Consider the following 17,463-nt stretch of genomic DNA (forward strand, 5'->3'; position numbering starts at 1 on the left):
AACTTCAGGAAAACACAAGAAGTCGATGTACCAGCAATAGTACGCGGTGTCCAGGAGTCACGGTTCCTCGTCACCCACGATAGCCACGGGCCTCAGCTTTGCTGTGGACTCAGGGTAGCCTCGGGGAAGTCAGAAAATCCACCTCTGGTGATGCAAAGACTTTGGTGTCCAACAGGAGCTTCGGAATTGCAGACCGGACAGTTGCTTCTTTGGTGCCTGCCAAGCAGGGGAGTCACTCCTTGACCCCAAGGGAGATTTCTTCAGTCTTCTAGTCAGGATAGAAAGTCGAAGGTCCAGGATATATGTTGCAGAGTTCCGTCCAGGGTAATATAAAGTCACAAGGACTGGGTTCCCATACTTATACTAAGTTTGGGGGTTGGACATACTCTAGGGACCCACCTATGGGAGGGTTTGGAAAGAGGGGTGGTTACACCCATTTCCTTTGTCCAGTTTCGCGCCAGAGCAGAGGCAGGTAGATCCTGCAACCGGTTTGAACTGGACTATGCACAGGGACACAAAGTGTGCCCCCAGTGCAGGATTTCAAAGCACCAGAGAGTGCTCCCGCCCAGCCCCAATACACATCTGCCTGTCTGGGGAGGTGGTTACACCTCCCTGGGATAGGAAACCTATTGTCCAGACCTCCCCTGCCAGAATTTCGGTCAGCAGCAGGAGGCCAGACCGGGGTCTGTGGCAGAGGCATCCATTTTGTTATGCCGGGGCTGTAGAAAGTCCTACCAGGTAAGACCAGTGTGAACATGTCTCTCCCTCTAGAAGGGTGGAATGCTACCCCCGCCGTCAGTACTGGTGGGGGGGGGGGTAGTATTCCAAAGCGTTTGACACCAAACACAACATGTTTCCGTGCAGCCATCCCAAAGTTAGCTTCTACCCCGAGGTTATAATGCACTTAAGAGTATATGGTCAGGCTGTACCACAAACAGCATCAGAGGAGATACTCCGAACGCTGCAGAGGGTCCCTGCTCATGCAGGGGCACCCTCTCACATAAAAACCAAGCACTCTGCCTTCAGGATTGTTAAGGCCTGCCATAGGAGTGACTTATAGGTTTTATATGTGTGTGCAATGGTAGTGTTATAGGTACCCTATACCACTGTAAGGGGTGCAAGCACACCCTTACCCAAGCTGCAGTAGCAGACCTGTGGTGCCATTTTGGAGTGCTTCCCAGCGGGGGCATGATACATGCTTCAGCCCCTGGTAGGCCTCTGAGGTACCTATTGTAGGAAGGTGGATATCTGACTATGGTTACCCCCAACTTTTTGCCTAGTGTCTAGCTGGTTTTTAGACTTAGTTGGCCTGAGATCCTGCCATTCAGGGTCTCAGGCTGTCTGCTCTCTCTTTAAAATGGACTCCATGTACCCTAGGTACATAACCAATTGGTAAGGATCACCTTATTGGACCCTGTACAGTGTACCCTAGGTACCCAGGGCATAGGTGTACCCTAGGCCTCCCAGGGGCTGCAGCATGTATTATGCCACCCCTGGTCTGGCCTTCCAATCAGACACAACTGGCTGATCACTCAGCTGGGACAAGGTCGTGTACTCACCCCTTGCTTAGATATAGTATATCTATATCTACCTTATATATAGACACATGTGTACCTATTAGCCACTCCTATGGCAGGCCTTAACAATCCTGGAGGCAGAGTGCTTGGTAACATGTGAGATGGTGCTCTAGCATGAGCTGAGCCTGTCTGCAGCTTTCGGAACCATGTCCTTATAGCTGTTCTATGATATAGCCTACCATATACTCTTAAAGTGCCTTATAATCTTAAACGGTTATGGTAACTATGGTTTGGCTTTATCAAAACATGTTGTGTAAGGTGTCTAACACTTTGGAATAATACCCCCATACCATTTCTGGTGATGAGGATATTATTCCTCCCTTCTAGAGGGAGAGACATGTTAAAATCCTACTTTGCTGTTTAACTCTAACCAAAGCCTCAGCATCACAAAATGGATGCTGCTGCCACAGACACAAGTCTGACCGCCTGCTGCTGGGAGTGATCCCGGCAAGGGAGGCTTGGACAATAGGTTTCCTGCTTGGGGAGGTGCTAGCACCTCCCCAGACAGACTTTAGTGTATTGGGGCAGGGAGGGCTGAAAGGAATGAGACATGCCTGGGGCACACAAGGTATCCCATGCATAGTCCAGTTCAAACCGGTGCTGGGGCACTCCAGCCCAGTCCTGGCGAGAAACTGGACAAAGGGAAGGGGGTGTAACCACCCCCCTCCCAGGTCCCACCCATAAGGCGTGACCTAGCAGGTAACCCAGCCCCCCAGATTTGGATAAGAGTGGTAGCTGGGCCCCAGGAGATTAGATTATCCTGAACCTGCAACTTGAACAGAAACGCTGGACCTTCGACATAAGAAGAAGACTGAAGAATCTCCCTTGTGGCCAAGGAGTGGCTACCCTGTACAAACAGGCACCATCAAGAGACTACCCTTTGCTTTGCTAAAGTTTTACGAGGGACCGACTGCAGAGCCCGACCAGAGCCTTGACTTCCAGACTTCTCCGACCCGGATCCACATCCACAGCCGAGCTGAGATCCGTGGAGGTGACGAGAGACGTGGGACCGGCTACCTGGGAAAAGTGGCGAGTATCTTCCAGCGCAGCTTCTGAGGCACCCTCGAAGTTGTGCACCGGGGATTGAGAAGCCCCAACCCCAAGCACCATCTGCACCGAAGATCAGCCCCCCCACACTCCACGAGTCCTGCATGGGGCCTGTTGGACTTGGCCCTTTTTCCCTCATTTGTTTTCGTTTTTGTAGTGTTAAGGTGCAGGTGCTCCCTTCCCCTAAGATGGCTGCCACAGGCCCCTGCTACTGCGGAGTGGCCTTTCTAGTAGCACCCTAGCTGCCAGGAGCTGGCTGGGACCCCACAACAATGTTGCGACACCAGCCCGCCTTTTTTGTCCTATACCTAGAGTGGGGAAGCTCCTGGAATGTGCTGGAACCTTCTAGAAGAAGGGTGGGGTTTTACTTTTGCCGCCTTAGGAGGTGGTCACCTGACCTAGGGCTACTTAACAGAGGGAGGGAACTTTTTCTAGTTAGTTGGGGTAAAGCAGACCTGGGGAACCCACGCAGGAGTTTTAGGCGGTAGGGCCTAGGCAGGGACTTATGCCTCTGAAGGTGACAGGGTTTAGGCACTGCCCTTTAAGTGAGTGAGGGATCCTGTACTACCCACTGATCTAGCCCGGCGATAGGGAAACCCAGGGGCCATCTGCCAAGCTGGACTAGAAAGGAACTAGTCACCAACTCAATCCGTAACCCCCAGGAACAGAACCCCTAAGGGCGCCAGAGACAACTGCGCCACCAGGACTGCTGAAGCTACTGCTAGAAGTTACTGCTGAGACTTCCTGCTGAAATTCCTGCTGAAACTTAATATTGGAACTTTCTCCTCAAAACTCCCTGCTGGACTGCTGGGGGATCAACCAGGTACTAGCGCTGTGACCCCTGAGCTCCCCGACCTTGCCTGGGATCCCCCTAGTCCGTCCTGTACCAGGCGCTGGTCGCCGAAGTCACCCCTTAATTTCTGCCCCCCCCCGGGTGTGGGGATTCAAGGCGCACTCACCGCTACGGCCCAGGGCCGGGAAACTGCCCCCTGTCGTCACCGGGGCCCGCGGGGAAGCCCGGGGCCCCGCCGCTGCCGTCGCAGCCGAAGAATCGCGACCCCCAGCACCGAGAAGGCCTCGTTGGGCCAAGGCGTCTGGCCGCGGCCGCGTAGGCCTGAAGCCGAGCCCTCGCATCACCTGACGGGGGCGGACTGCCAAACGCCGCCCCCGCCGGCGCGCCATTGGTGGATTGGGCCGCGCCCCCGCAGACCGCACTGCCATTGGCGGCTGCGGGCGCGGACCCCTGCAGCCACAAGAAGATCCCCAGAACCCCGGTGAGGCCAGCGGAGCTCCCCGGTCACGTCTGACCCGACCGGGAGCTCCGCGCGTTGTCCCCCGCTCCTCGCACCACTCTACTCGGCGGAAGAAGCTCGTGAGGGAGGCCCTCGGCCCGGACATCGCCGGGCGGCCTGGAATCCCATCGTGAGGTCCCCGCCGGTCGGAGCGCGGATCGGCGCGAGACACGTAAGGAGGAAGGATCCACTCCCACCAGCGAACCCGTCGCCAGGGCCGAGAGAAGGCAGAATAGCAAGGTAACCCCTGGGGGAGGCGGGCGGAAGGCCGTAAGGAGGCCCCGAGTTCGCCCCTCCCCTGGGGAGGTTCCTCACGAGGCCCAGTGAGCAACGGCCCTCCCCCGTACCCGGGATCCGGGTCACCAGCACCTCTCCCCCTTGGTAGGGCCCCCCGAAGATACTGTGGGCCTCATTGTGGACCTGACATATGAAGCGCGAAGGGGACACAGAGTGCTAAGACCTATTTGAGGGCCCGATGGGGGGATGCTGAGATTCTCCACTGGCTGGCCACTGCCTCATGTGACGTGCTAGGAGACTGCCCGCAGCGCTATGTACATGTAGCCTGATTTCAAGCGCTAGTCAAATGCTGGGTGCAGCGCTATGTTCTGAGGCCTGCTTTAACGCGCTATTTGCATGCTATGTGCAACGCAATGTCGCTAGGCCATGTTTTAACGCGCTAGAAATTGGCTATGTGCAGCGCTAGGGTCCTAGGTCTGATTTAAAGCATTATTCAATTGCTATGGGTAGCGTTATGTTCCTATGCCTGATTTTAAGCGCTGTTTAGTTGTTACGCACAGCGCTGTGTTTAACCCCTGTGTTTGACGCTCCGCAGGATCACCAGGTGAAGCGCTTGGGTTCCATAGCTGGTTTAATGTATTCAGGTATTGCCCATTGAAGAGTAATGAAATGCTTTTGAACTGGATATTTAAATGTATTCAGGTATTGCCCGTTGAAACCTAATGAACTGCTTTTGAATCTAAACTGATTTAGATAAACTAATTGATTTTCAGTTAACATACTGTGTGGTGTCAGTTATTGCGTGCGCTTCCTGCTTCAGGGGTTGTGTGTGCTGTATGGTTGCTTCACACGTAAGCCTTCGGGTGCCCAACCGCTCGAGTCACGTTACCCCCTTAGGGCCCGGTGACCCCAGGTCCTACATTGGTGGCAGCGGTGGGATAAGGACCTGTGACCATACAGCACCCTCCAGTGAAGCGGAGGGCGCCGCAATTAGACGCCTATTGTGGTTAAGCTCTACAACTGTTGATTACTGCATTGATTGAATTCCACTGTCCAGACTGAGGGTGTAGAATCCCAGTAGCCGGAAACTGTCACCCATATCCTAGGATTTTTTCTTCCTTAGTATCTAGGTCCCCGCCTTTCACGATGGAGTTCCGGTTAGCCGACCTCGAGGGGTACACCGTGAGGCAACTGAGGGAATTCGGGCAGGAGATGGGGGTGCCTGGGGTGCGGAAGGTCAAAGGACCGGAACTCTGCACCGCCTTAAGGGCATGGGTGGAAGCCCACCCAGAGGGAAGAGGGGATGAGGGACAGGAGGCGCAGGATGCCCCTCAGGAGGAGAGCGCGCAGGAGGTACTAGACCTGATCAATGGGGATGTGTCCGAAAATTGGCCACCAGGGAGACGTTCTGGGGCCAGCAGTAGGGCAGGGTCCAGGAGGAGCGCGTCTCCAGAGGAGTATAAGGACAGGAGGGAGGTGAGGCAGTTGAAGTGGGAGCTGGCCAAGTTAGAGCAAGAAAGGGAAAATAGGAGATGGGCAATGGAGGAGAGGAGGATGGCGCACGAGCTTCGGATGAAGGAGTTGGAGCTGCGTGCCCTCCAGATGAATGTATCCAGTGAGGACACTGGTGGCAGTATACTGAAAGCTCCACAGGAGCTAGAATTTTATTTACCCCAGGATGACATCACCAGGGTGTCTGAGGAGGCATTGGGGTGTGACCCTGAAGGGGGTGGTGCAGGGATCTCCCCACCCAGCGAGGTGGGAGAAGTGGCAAATAGCCCAGCTAGGTCCCAGGGAGAGAGGGTTGTAGGGCCTCACGACCTATCTATAGGAAGGCGTGAGACGGGGAGGTGTCCCGAGGTGCCCCAACCGCAGTCTCAGGGCCTGGAGAGTTCCGCAAGGGAGCCGCAGGTTGGGAGCCTAGGCTGTCCCGATGTGCCATCCAGTGCAGGGGAGCCCCTAGTGTCAGGAGGACCCAGGGCGACTGTAACCAGCGCGCCTGAGGTTCTGGGGTTGGCCCAGTCGCAGGGTTTAGATCCTGTGCTGGGATGCCAGGTTCAGGGGTTGCCTGACCTGGCGGGTGGGGCACCTGTTAACAGTGTCCCCCCCAGAAGTGACTTCCAGGGGTACCTTTCCAGGTGGGAGGGTGCGGAACTCTGGAAGGGGGTGCAGAGGGAGGAAGGTCTCGCCTCGGGCACCGGCTCAGCCTAAGGGTTTAGACCCTAGGGTGAGGAATCAGTTGAAGGGTCAAGGCCCTGTACTGAGGAGACAGTGGTGGTCTGAGGGTGCCTCACAGGGTAGGGTGAGGAACCCCAGAAGGAGAGGTAGGGGGAGGAGAGCCTCGCCCCTGAAGGCTGGTCAGCCTAAGGGTGTGGACCCCAGGTGGAAGGACCAGAGGCAGTTTAGGACTGCAAGGAGGAGGACCGGAGTGGTCAACGGGCACCACAGGCCTGGGGCTACTGCCCCCCACTCCGCGAGATCACCCGGGCCAGAGACATCTGGACGGCCCAGGGGCCGGTCCTGGCCACAACTAGCTAGGGAGCCCCAGTGGGGTGGTTTCGTTGGTCCAGGGAGGTTTGTTAGGGAACCATCGGGTTCCAGAGCGGAGGAGAACCTGCGGGTGCTCCTGCCGTTGCGGGCCTGCGTCCACCTTTTCTCGCCCCAAGCAGGGAAGACCATCAAGGCATTGATCGGTCTACCCTGGCTTTCGGCTGGAAGGGGGTTATGTTGGACTTGGCCCTTTTTCCCTAATTTTTTTTCGTTTTTGTAGTGTTAAGGTGCAGGTGCTCCCTTCCCCTAAGATGGCTGCCACAGGCCCCTGCTACTGCGGAGTGGCCTTTCTAGTAGCACCCTAGCTGCCAGGAGCTGGCTGGGACCCCACAACAATGTTGCGACACCAGCCCGCCTTTTTTGTCCTATACCTAGAGTGGGGAAGCTCCTGGAATGTGCTGGAACCTTCTAGAAGAAGGGTGGGGTTTTACTTTTGCCGCCTTAGGAGGTGGTCACCTGACCTAGGGCTACTTAACAGAGGGAGGGAACTTTTTCTAGTTAGTTGGGGTAAAGCAGACCTGGGGAACCCACGCAGGAGTTTTAGGCGGTAGGGCCTAGGCAGGGACTTATGCCTCTGAAGGTGACAGGGTTTAGGCACTGCCCTTTAAGTGAGTGAGGGATCCTGTACTACCCACTGATCTAGCCCGGCGATAGGGAAACCCAGGGGCCATCTGCCAAGCTGGACTAGAAAGGAACTAGTCACCAACTCAATCCCTAACCCCCAGGAACAGAACCCCTAAGGGCGCCAGAGACAACTGCGCCACCAGGACTGCTGAAACTACTGCTAGAAGTTACTGCTGAGACTTCCTGCTGAAACTTAATATTGGAACTTTCTCCTCAAAACTCCCTGCTGGACTGCTTAGGGATCAACCAGGTACTAGCGCTGTGACCCCTGCGCTCCCCAACCTTGCCTGGGATCCCCCTAGTCCGTCCTGTACCAGGCGCTGGTCGCCGAAGTCACCCCTTAATTTCTGCCCCCCCCGGGTGTGGGGATTCAAGGCGCACTCACCGCTACGGCCCAGGGCCGGGAAACAGCCCCCTGTCGTCACCGGGCCCGCGGAGAAGCCCAGGGCCCCGCCGCTGCCGTCGCAGCCGAAGAATCGCGACCCCCAGCACCGAGAAGGCCTCGTTGGGCCCAGGCGTCTGGCCACGGCCGCGTAGGCCTGAAGCCGAGCCCTCGCATCACCTGACGGGGGCGGACTGCCAAACGCCGCCCCCGCCGTCGCACCATTGGTGGATTGGGCCGCGCCCCCGCAGACCGCACTGCCATTGGCGGCTGCGGGCGCGGACCCCTGCAGCCACAAGAAGATCCCCAGAACCCCGGTGAGGCCAGCGGAGCTCCCCGGTCACGTCTGACCCGACCGGGAGCTCCGCGCGTTGTCCCCCGCTCCTCGCACCACTCTACTCGGCGGAAGAAGCTCGTGAGGGAGGCCCTCGGCCCGGACATCGCCGGGCGGCCTGGAATCCCATCGTGAGGTCCCCACCGGTCGGAGCGCGGATCGGCGCGAGACACGTAAGGAGGAGGGATCCACTCTCACCAGCGAACCCGTCGCCAGGGCCGAGAGAAGGCCGAAGACCAAGGTAACCCCTGGGGGAGGCGGGCGGAAGGCCGTAAGGAGGCCCCGAGTTCGCCCCTCCCCTGGGGAGGTTCCTCACGAGGCCCAGTGAGCCACGGCCCTCCCCCGGACCCGGGATCCGGGTCACCAGCACCTCTCCCCCTTGGTAGGGCCCCCCGAAGATACTGTGGGCCTCATTGTGGACCTGACATATGAAGCGCGAAGGGGACACAGAGTGCTAAGACCTATTTGAGGGCCCGATGGGGGGATGCTGAGATTCTCCACTGGGTGGCCACTGCCTCATGTGACGTGCTAGGAGACTGCCCGCAGCGCTATGTACATGTAGCCTGATTTCAAGCGCTAGTCAAATGCTGGGTGCAGCGCTATGTTCTGAGGCCTGCTTTAACGCGCTATTTGCATGCTATGTGCAACGCAATGTCGCTAGGCCATGTTTTAACGCGCTAGAAATTGGCTATGTGCAGCGCTAGGGTCCTAGGTCTGATTTAAAGCATTATTCAATTGCTATGGGTAGCGTTATGTTCCTATGCCTGATTTTAAGCGCTGTTTAGTTGTTACGCGCAGCGCTGTGTTTAACCCCTGTGTTTGACGCTCCGCAGGATCACCAGGTGAAGCGCTTGGGTTCCATAGCTGGTTTAATGTATTCAGGTATTGCCCATTGAAGAGTAACGAAATGCTTTTGAACTTGATATTTAAATGTATTCAGGTATTTCCCGTTGAAACCTAATGAACTGCTTTTGAATCTAAACTGATTTAGATAAACTAATTGATTTTCAGTTAACATACTGTGTGGTGTCAGTTATTGCGTGCGCTTCCTGCTTCAGGGGTTGTGTGTGCTGTATGGTTGCTTCACACGTAAGCCTTCGGGTGCCCAACCGCTCGAGTCACGTTACCCCCTTAGGGCCCGGTGACCCCAGGTCCTACAGGGCCCTTCTGCATTTTCCTGCTTGCCGCGCCTGTCCGGTTGCTTGCCGTTGGCTAGTGGCCTTTGTGAAGACGCATCCAGAAATCTTCACTGCTGGTTTGGCTCCTCCAGACTGGCTCCTGCTTCCTTGCAAAAGAGAAGCACCCCAGACCTTCCTGGTCTGCACCAGAAGCAAGTCCTCCGTTCTTCGTGGGTTCCGCTTGCCAAGGCTTGGTGAGTCCTAGTCCAACTTCGACGCCGCCGACAGCAAGAGCCTTCGTGGGACAGCTCGCCTCCTGGTCCTGGTCGTCCTCGACGTTCCCTGGTCCTCGTGGCTGCAACGACAAGCTTCACCTTCACCTGCAATCTTCACGACATCGCCTGGTTCCTTCCTGGTTCCACGTGGTCACTGGCTAGTGACCGTGACTCTGTCCCTTCTGCTTGCAGGTCTCCTCTCTTCTTGATCCCAGCCTTGGGATCCACCGGACACTCTTCACTGACTGCCTGTCAGCAACTTTCCTTCAGGCATCCATAGAAGTCCACGACGAAACCCGACGCAAGTTCACACCTATGCACCCGCAGCCCGTGGGCTAGGTAACTTGGGTACTTCGGTGCTCACAAGGGTAGTGACTATCCTAGGGTCTAGTTTCCGAGTCTCGACTCTCTAGCTGCTTCAGAAGTGTCCTTAAACTGTTAATTGCTAACATCTACCATTTCTATCGACTTTTACGCATTACGCGTGAGTGTTTCCACTCTGCACCTGAATCCCGTGGGCCTCCCACTTCCTAACTGTTGCTAGTGCAGTGTAGCCCCAGCGATTCCCTAGGCCTAGGCCTATCCTATTTCCGTGACAGTGGTCCTTATACCACTTACTTAGTATATGGTTTGCGTGGCCCCTAGGGCCTAACTGTATTACTTACCTGTGTGACTTAATGTATGCTTAAATAAGACTGTGTTGTACTTACCTCTAATCTCATAAAGAGTGCCGAGGGTTTGACTAGAATAAATACACTTTATTTTATATATATATCTGTTGTGGTGTCCTTTCATTTGGTATTCAAGGGATTATATATGGTATCACAGCTGGCTTCACATGCCATTCAGAGTTTAGCCTAAGACTGCTCTTGTCCATGCTACCACTAGGATAGCTGGTCTATAAGGTTGACTTTACAACCAATCACCATAAGGGTTGTTTGGACTGATATAAGGTGTACACTAGAACTAGTGTACTCATACATCAGGCCAACTCCTCACAAATATATGCCCTAGGTACATAGTATAGCGGTTGTATGGGGAGAGCACTCCTGTGTTGTAACAGTTTAATCAATAATTCTCAATTGAAGGGAACAGTGGTGCATCAGTTCTGTAGGAGTTTGTCCTCTCCTACTGAAATAAAGACCGGGTATTGATAGGTACATAGTATACCATATACTAGGGGCTTATAAGGCACTCCAGAATCTAATTAGATATGTACCTAATGTACATGCAAACCATTTTAGAGAGGAAGCAGCTAGGCTGCGGTCCTGATTAGCAGGGCCACAGCCAGACTAAGGTTGAAAAACAGTGAAACACCAGCAAAAAGTGGGGGTACCCATGTGAAGTAGATCCTACTCTCCTACAGTTAGACTCCTAAAATAACCCCTGCTCACCCCCTTGGTGGCTTGGCACGAGCAGACAGGCTTATCTCAGAGGCAGTGTGTAAAGCATTTGTGAACACATACAGTAATCAAGTGACAACACTACAAATGGACACCACACCAGTTATCTATCAAAAATAAGTATTCTGTATATAGACTTATCACAAGACCACAAACAACACAAATCCACAATATTGTTACTTTAAAATGGTAGAATTTAGCTTAGTTCTCTTAAGATGGTAAATGCAACACTCAGAGTTCAATGTACCTTAAGATGCGTAACGCAAGACAACGAAAGTGTTGCAAGGACGGTGATGCGTTGAAGATCCGGTGCAAAGAAACAAAGATGGCACTTTCTTCTTGATGCGACACGCTTCCCGATGATGCGGCGGCGTCTGCTGCGATGTCGATCCTCTTCTGTGGCTATGCGAGTTGCTTTACACGATGCGAGCCGCGACAGGCCCTGCGACACGCTTCCCAGTGATGCGGCGGCGTCTGCTGCGACATCGATCCTCTCCCCTGGCGATGCGAGTTGCTTCGTGTTGTGAAGCGGCAGCGGCCGTTCGACGACACTCTTCCTGTTCTTGAGTCGCGCTTCCAGCTCCTTGTGACACGCAAGTCCTCAAAAAGTCCAACACAACTGCAGGCACTTCAAGAGAACTCTTGGGGAGCTGGTGGGAGAAGTCTGTTGGCCCTGAGACTTCAGCAGGAGGCAAGCTCTTTTCCAAGCCCTTAGAGATCCTTCACAAGTTGAATAAAGTGGACACAAAGTCCTTTCTCCTTTCTTTGGCAGTCAGGCAACCACTGTAGGCCAATCCCCCAAGCAGCACTTCAGCATAGGGATAGTCTCTCCTCAGTTTCTTCTGGTTCCACTCCTCAGCAAAGGTTTCTTCTTGTTTCCCAAAGTGACCTAAAGTTCTTGGGTTTAGGTCCCAATATTTATACCCAGTTTCTCTTTGTTCTCTGAAGGCAGAGAGGCCTTTGCCTAGTCCAAACCAGTTCTGGTCAGTCCTGGAGCACTTTGTTGACAAGACTCCTTCTTTCCTTGCAGAGTGCAGTGCAGAGACATCAGACATCAGGAGGTAGAGCCAGCATTGTGGAGGGAAGGCACAGCCCTATTCAGGTCCCAGGTGCAACTCCTCCCATCCATCTAGATGCAGATCTCTCTATTCAGCCCTGTGCTGACTCACCCTGTCTCCTGGAATCCCCCAGCCCCTGTCACTCAAACTCCAGACAAGGAATACACAGCCTAGCAGAGGCAGATTTGGATGGTTAGACAAGAAAATACTTACTTTCTAAAAGTGGTATTTTCAAACCCAGAATGTTAAATCTAACTTCACTAATAGATGCCTTTTATCATTCTGAGTTCAGGCATACTAAATTCAAATGTCTACCATGCTCCCTGAGTCAGTTAGGATTATAAGATGTAATAATCAAACTGCCCATTCTGGCCTATGGAGTACAGGTAGCCTTGCCAAAGTGGAAAAACAAAAATGGCTGTAATTCACTATTAGAACATGCCACACACACCAGGGTATGTCCTACCTTATACTTACAATGCACCCTGCCCTTGGGCCTACCATAGGGGTGTGTGATATGAAGAAAAGGGAAAGTTTAGGGACTGGCAAGTGGGTGCACTTGCTCAGTCAGAATGACAGTACCAGACTGTATGCAAGCTCTGCAATGGCAGGCCTTAGACACATTTTTACAGGCTGCTTATGTGGGTGGCACAACCAATGCTGCAAACCCACCAGCAGTATTTGGATTACAAGCCCTGGGCACTTCTGGTGCACTGTACTAGGATCTGACAAGTAAACCAAATCAGACAATCATGGAATCACTAATCCATACATCAATTTACCATAGGGAGCACTTGCACTGGGGCACTGGACAGCAGTGGCACAGTGCCCAAAGCATCTAACACCAGCAAAAACACATGAGGCAACAGCATAAAATGGAAAGGAGACCAACGCCAAGGTGCCAGGTCTAACAAATGTGCAATTCAGAAAACAGACCCCAGGATACAGCACAGAGCCAAGTTCTTTATCAAGTAAATTGTTTCGTGAATAGTCAGACAGGTTCACAGCAAGGTCATCAATAAGCATATTCTCATTCATATTGTTCATATTCATATGCATAATAATTTGCGTTTGTTTAGCTGACTGTTTTGGTATCGTGTTCGTACCCTGTCCTTTTATGCCATTTTCCCTCCTCCCCCCTCTCCTGGTTTTTCTCTATGTTTTTTGTTTCCGATCCTGAAACGGAGCACCTCTTCTAAAAAAGTCGAAGAGCATGCTCCCTGTACCCCCCCCCCCCCGTCCATTTCTCCTTTTCTGTTTGGATCATCTATTGAGGACGCATCTGAGCTTGAGCTAATAGTAGAAATACTCCCGGTGCTAGGCGTGACTAGTGTGTTACTCTTTGGTACTTGTATATTGTCATAGCAAGTTGCGAAAGTGAAAATACGCCCATTGTCGTAGCCATGATCGTCTCTCGTGATTTTGTAGAGTTTCCTGCTCTTGACTACCGATTGGTGTGTAGAGATCGGTTCTTTCAGGATGGCATAGTTCTTTGTGGTCCTCACTTCACCACGCTCAACGGGTTGTTGTTGCGGATCTTCCCTCCTAGGATCACCATCCTAAATTCCTTCTTCACTCCCTTCTTTCTACTTACTTTTGCTCCTTTACTCATGCTCACGTCACCTTGCTCTCACATATCTTCTTTGTTTCTGCGGTTCGCGTTCTCTCGGACTATCCTCCCTTCCTATCATTGTTTTTTTTCTATTTTACTCTCTTTATAAGAACATGGCGTCTTCCCTACTGATTTCTTAAGTACCTTTACATTGTATGCTATTATAGCCCTGAAGAAGCCCATGTTTAGGTGAATGCGTTGGCTTTGACTATATGATGCAACCAAGCATATGTGAAATAAAGGCACAGAAAGACTACAACGAATACTTATTGCTTTTCAAAATTGTACACTAAACTGTATGTACCTGCTAGCAGCTTGTATTGCCTCTCATCCCCCGTTTTTGAACGAGGGTGGAGACATCTGGCATTCCCGCGAAGTTGACCGCTGCCCTAAAGACAACAGCAACAGACCCTGGGTCCAGGAGGGAAGTGGCTCAGCCAGGTACTGGAGCATTTACAGGGAAGACACAGGAGGCGGGTGGTTGCGGCTTTGGAAGGGAAAGACAGACATACTGGGGACTTAATACCTAAAGCTGACTGCTTGTCTTCACCAAACAGGTTGTTTTCCTCACGTCATACATGGCCAGCCGTGTCCAGGAGGGACGTGGCTCAGCTAGGTGCATCAGCAGGCCTCCCAGCCTTGTCCAGGCCAGGCTCAGGCAGGTGCGTGAGTATTTACTGGGAAGACACAGGAGGCGGGGAAGAGAAAGACTGACATACCGGGGACTGAATACCTAAAGCTCACCGCTTGTCTTCAATGTGCAGGTTGTTTACCTCACAACATACATGGAGTTGTATGTTTAGGGTTGGGCCTTCCTAGTGAGGTGACTAGGAACTGTGCCGCCTGCTTGATTTTCTTTTCATGTGTGTAACTCACATACCTCTAGACAGTTTCTTTACCCTTGGTGCCCTCACGTCCCTAACCCTTTCCAACCCTTTAAAATCAAAGTGAATTACGAGTTCACTTACACTTACCTCTGGAATTTCGTTTCTTTGAGGGTGAAATCCAACCTGGGTGTTCAGTATCGCCTCAACCGTCAAAGGGAGAAGAAGAGGAGAAAATCACTGAACTTTTGTTGAAACTTATATAAATAAAAAGCATGAAGAAAAACTGAAACTGATGTGTCAAGAGTGTTAAAATCCTGCACCAATCAACACATGGTGGAGAGTGCAACCACATCCTCATTGATAAAAATGGATTCCATCGTACAACAATTGGTACAGATCCAACGTAAATTAGAACGGGCCCTAGAAAGACAGATGTCTTCCACTAAAGTGGATAGAGACATATTCCGAGATACCATGAAAACCCTTGTGGAAAGTTTACATAAGTGGCAGAAGATCAGTTTCAGCTTACCTCCAGTCTCTCAGGTTCCCAGAGAGCCAGCAGTATGAGGACTAACATTGCACTTCAGAAGTATGTGCCGGGAGAGGGCCCGATGCCTTCCTTTTGGATTTTTGAAGAGTGACACAAGCCTGTGCTTGGCTTCCCCAGAAATGGCCTTTCTTTCTGGCTGCCCTCTTAACAGGAGAAGCCCAGGCAGCTTATCACGTAGCAAATGCTTAAGGTGATTGTAATAAAGCTGGGGAGAAAGCAACAGGATAATTACATTTACAGGATACTGCAGTAATGGCCCCTATGAAGAAATTAAGGCCATTATCCTAGACCATCTTGGTATGGATGCCGAGTCCTATTGGGTAAGTTTTCGCAAGGAGAGGGGCGCACCCTGAGACATCCACTAAACCATTTTCTTTTTTATTTAAAGATGGCTGCGGACAATTGGCTGAAACCAAAGGAGAGTTCAAAAGAAGAAATAATGAATCAGATATACCTGGAACAATACTTGGAACCCTTTCCATTGTCCACACAGGAGTGGCTACGCCAACATACTCATTTTACAGTAGAGCAGGCTGTGGAAATGGCTACTACATATTTCAGGGCCCAACCCAGGTTATAAGATTCAGAGTTAGAAAAAAGCTCTCAGAATATCCCCTCTACTGGGACTGGAAGGAATGAGACAAGAGGAAGCAAAGGCCCTATAGAAATAAGCAAAGCACGAATCTCCAAGCCAGAGAAATGACCCCAATGTTATGATTGAGGCAAATGAGGTCATGTCGCCCAGTTGTGCCCAAACCAAAAGACTACTGAAAAACCTATGGAAGTCAATATAATTCCTTGCTCCATTTTGTACACACAAGAGTTTGGACCTTGTTTTTACATAAGTGTGCAAATTAATTATAAGTGTGTCACCGCATTACTTGGTTCGGGTTGCAGAGTCTGTAATACAAAGTGGCCTTGTTTTGTCCTCCCAGATCATTCCCGGGAGGGCCGTGGGTATACCGTGTGTACGTGGGGATGTCAAGACATATCCAGAGGCTCATCTGACTGTAACTGCCTTAAAAGGGGAAGATTTAGAGGTAGAGGTAGAGGTCGGTGTCCTTCGTGGCCTCCCCAAAGATGTAATCCTGTGTACTGAGAACACCGAGTTCTTAAACATGTTTTTAACAATATTCGCTCTGTGAGGCAAGAAGAGCAGTCTCAGGAAGGGAAGACCTCCCAAACTGCCCTACTCACCTCTGAACATTGGGAGTTAGAGACTCTTTACATGCCCAAATCAACGATGCAACCTTATGTAATATGTAGAGTGAAGCACATGCAAACCTGAACAACCCCAGTCACATCTATCCCCAGATTGTCATAAAAAAAGGCCTTGTTGTATGAGCTAGGAAAGGCCAGAGAATTTAGAGAATGATGTTCTTCTCCCATTCCCACTTACTAGCAGGACACACTGCTAGCCAAAAAAGTCCTAGATGGTCCTTAGATATTTCTACTGGCCAGGGATTCAAGCAACCATAAAAAGGTACTGTCAGGTGTGACCAGTATGTCAAAGGAAAAACCCTTACGACCCCTCCTGTGCCTCTACAACCCCTCCCGATTGTTGATTAGCCCTTTGAGCACACTGGAATGGATCTCATTAGTCCCCTCCAGAAGTCTAGTAAGGGTAACCAATATGTGTTGGTAAACGTAGACTTCTCTATGCGATACCTGGAGGTCATTCCTCTAAAAACACCCAACTCCAAAAATATCACCCAGATCCTAATCAAAGTAGTTTCTAGGGTCAGTTTCCCAAAGGAAACACTTACCGATTAGGGGACCCCCTTCGTCTCAAGACTTATGAAGGATTGTGAGGGAGGGGCATGCTCGGAGCCCCAATCCTTATCTTATGCCGTATCCCCGGGAGCCGGCACAGAACAAGGGTTTGCAGCGTCGAGGGGAGGCGCTCAAAGGGTTAATCCTGTAACCCTCCCCATGAAGGTTGACAGGAAAAACACCTCCCGAAAGGACCAATCAGGAGGGAGAAGCGGCCTTGAGGAGGAGGCGAGCCGGATCGACGCAGGCAAGCCGGAAGCGGAACAGAAGATGGAAGATGCCGACGAACAACGCAAAGCCGGGTTCCAGACTCCAGAGACAGGAGAGGAAGGACCTACGTGCTGCCTTCAGGTCCTGGGTGTTCGAGAGGACCCCGAGGACGACTACCCGGAAAACTGGTCCGAGGAGTGGTGGACCCCCCCCAGGAGAGCCGATAACGCGCAGCCGCAACTCTGGAGAGTTGCGGCCTCTGCGGTGAGTGTTCCCTCAAGAGAGTGAAAAGAGGGGGAGAGAGAGAGAAACACCAGCTGATGCCTGTTTCTTTTTTCCTTTATTCCTCCTTTTGCTCTCCCGACTTGGGGGTCCGTATTCTCCTGGCATAAGACTTTGACTGGGTTTAATGATAGAAACGCCCGTACGAAGGGCAAGGCATTCTTCATTTGTCTTATTTTTTTCTTTTTATATGGTGTGCTCCTCCCTACAGTCCTGTATTGATTGCACATGAGCTGCAAACATAGGCAGTTATTGCTTGATTTTTTTTCTTCCTTTCTCCATTTCAGCTATAAATGTACAAGTGAGATAGCC

Source organism: Triturus cristatus, chromosome 1_2 (assembly GCF_964204655.1).
Source record: "Triturus cristatus chromosome 1_2, aTriCri1.1, whole genome shotgun sequence".
Lineage (NCBI taxonomy): Eukaryota > Metazoa > Chordata > Amphibia > Caudata > Salamandridae > Triturus > Triturus cristatus.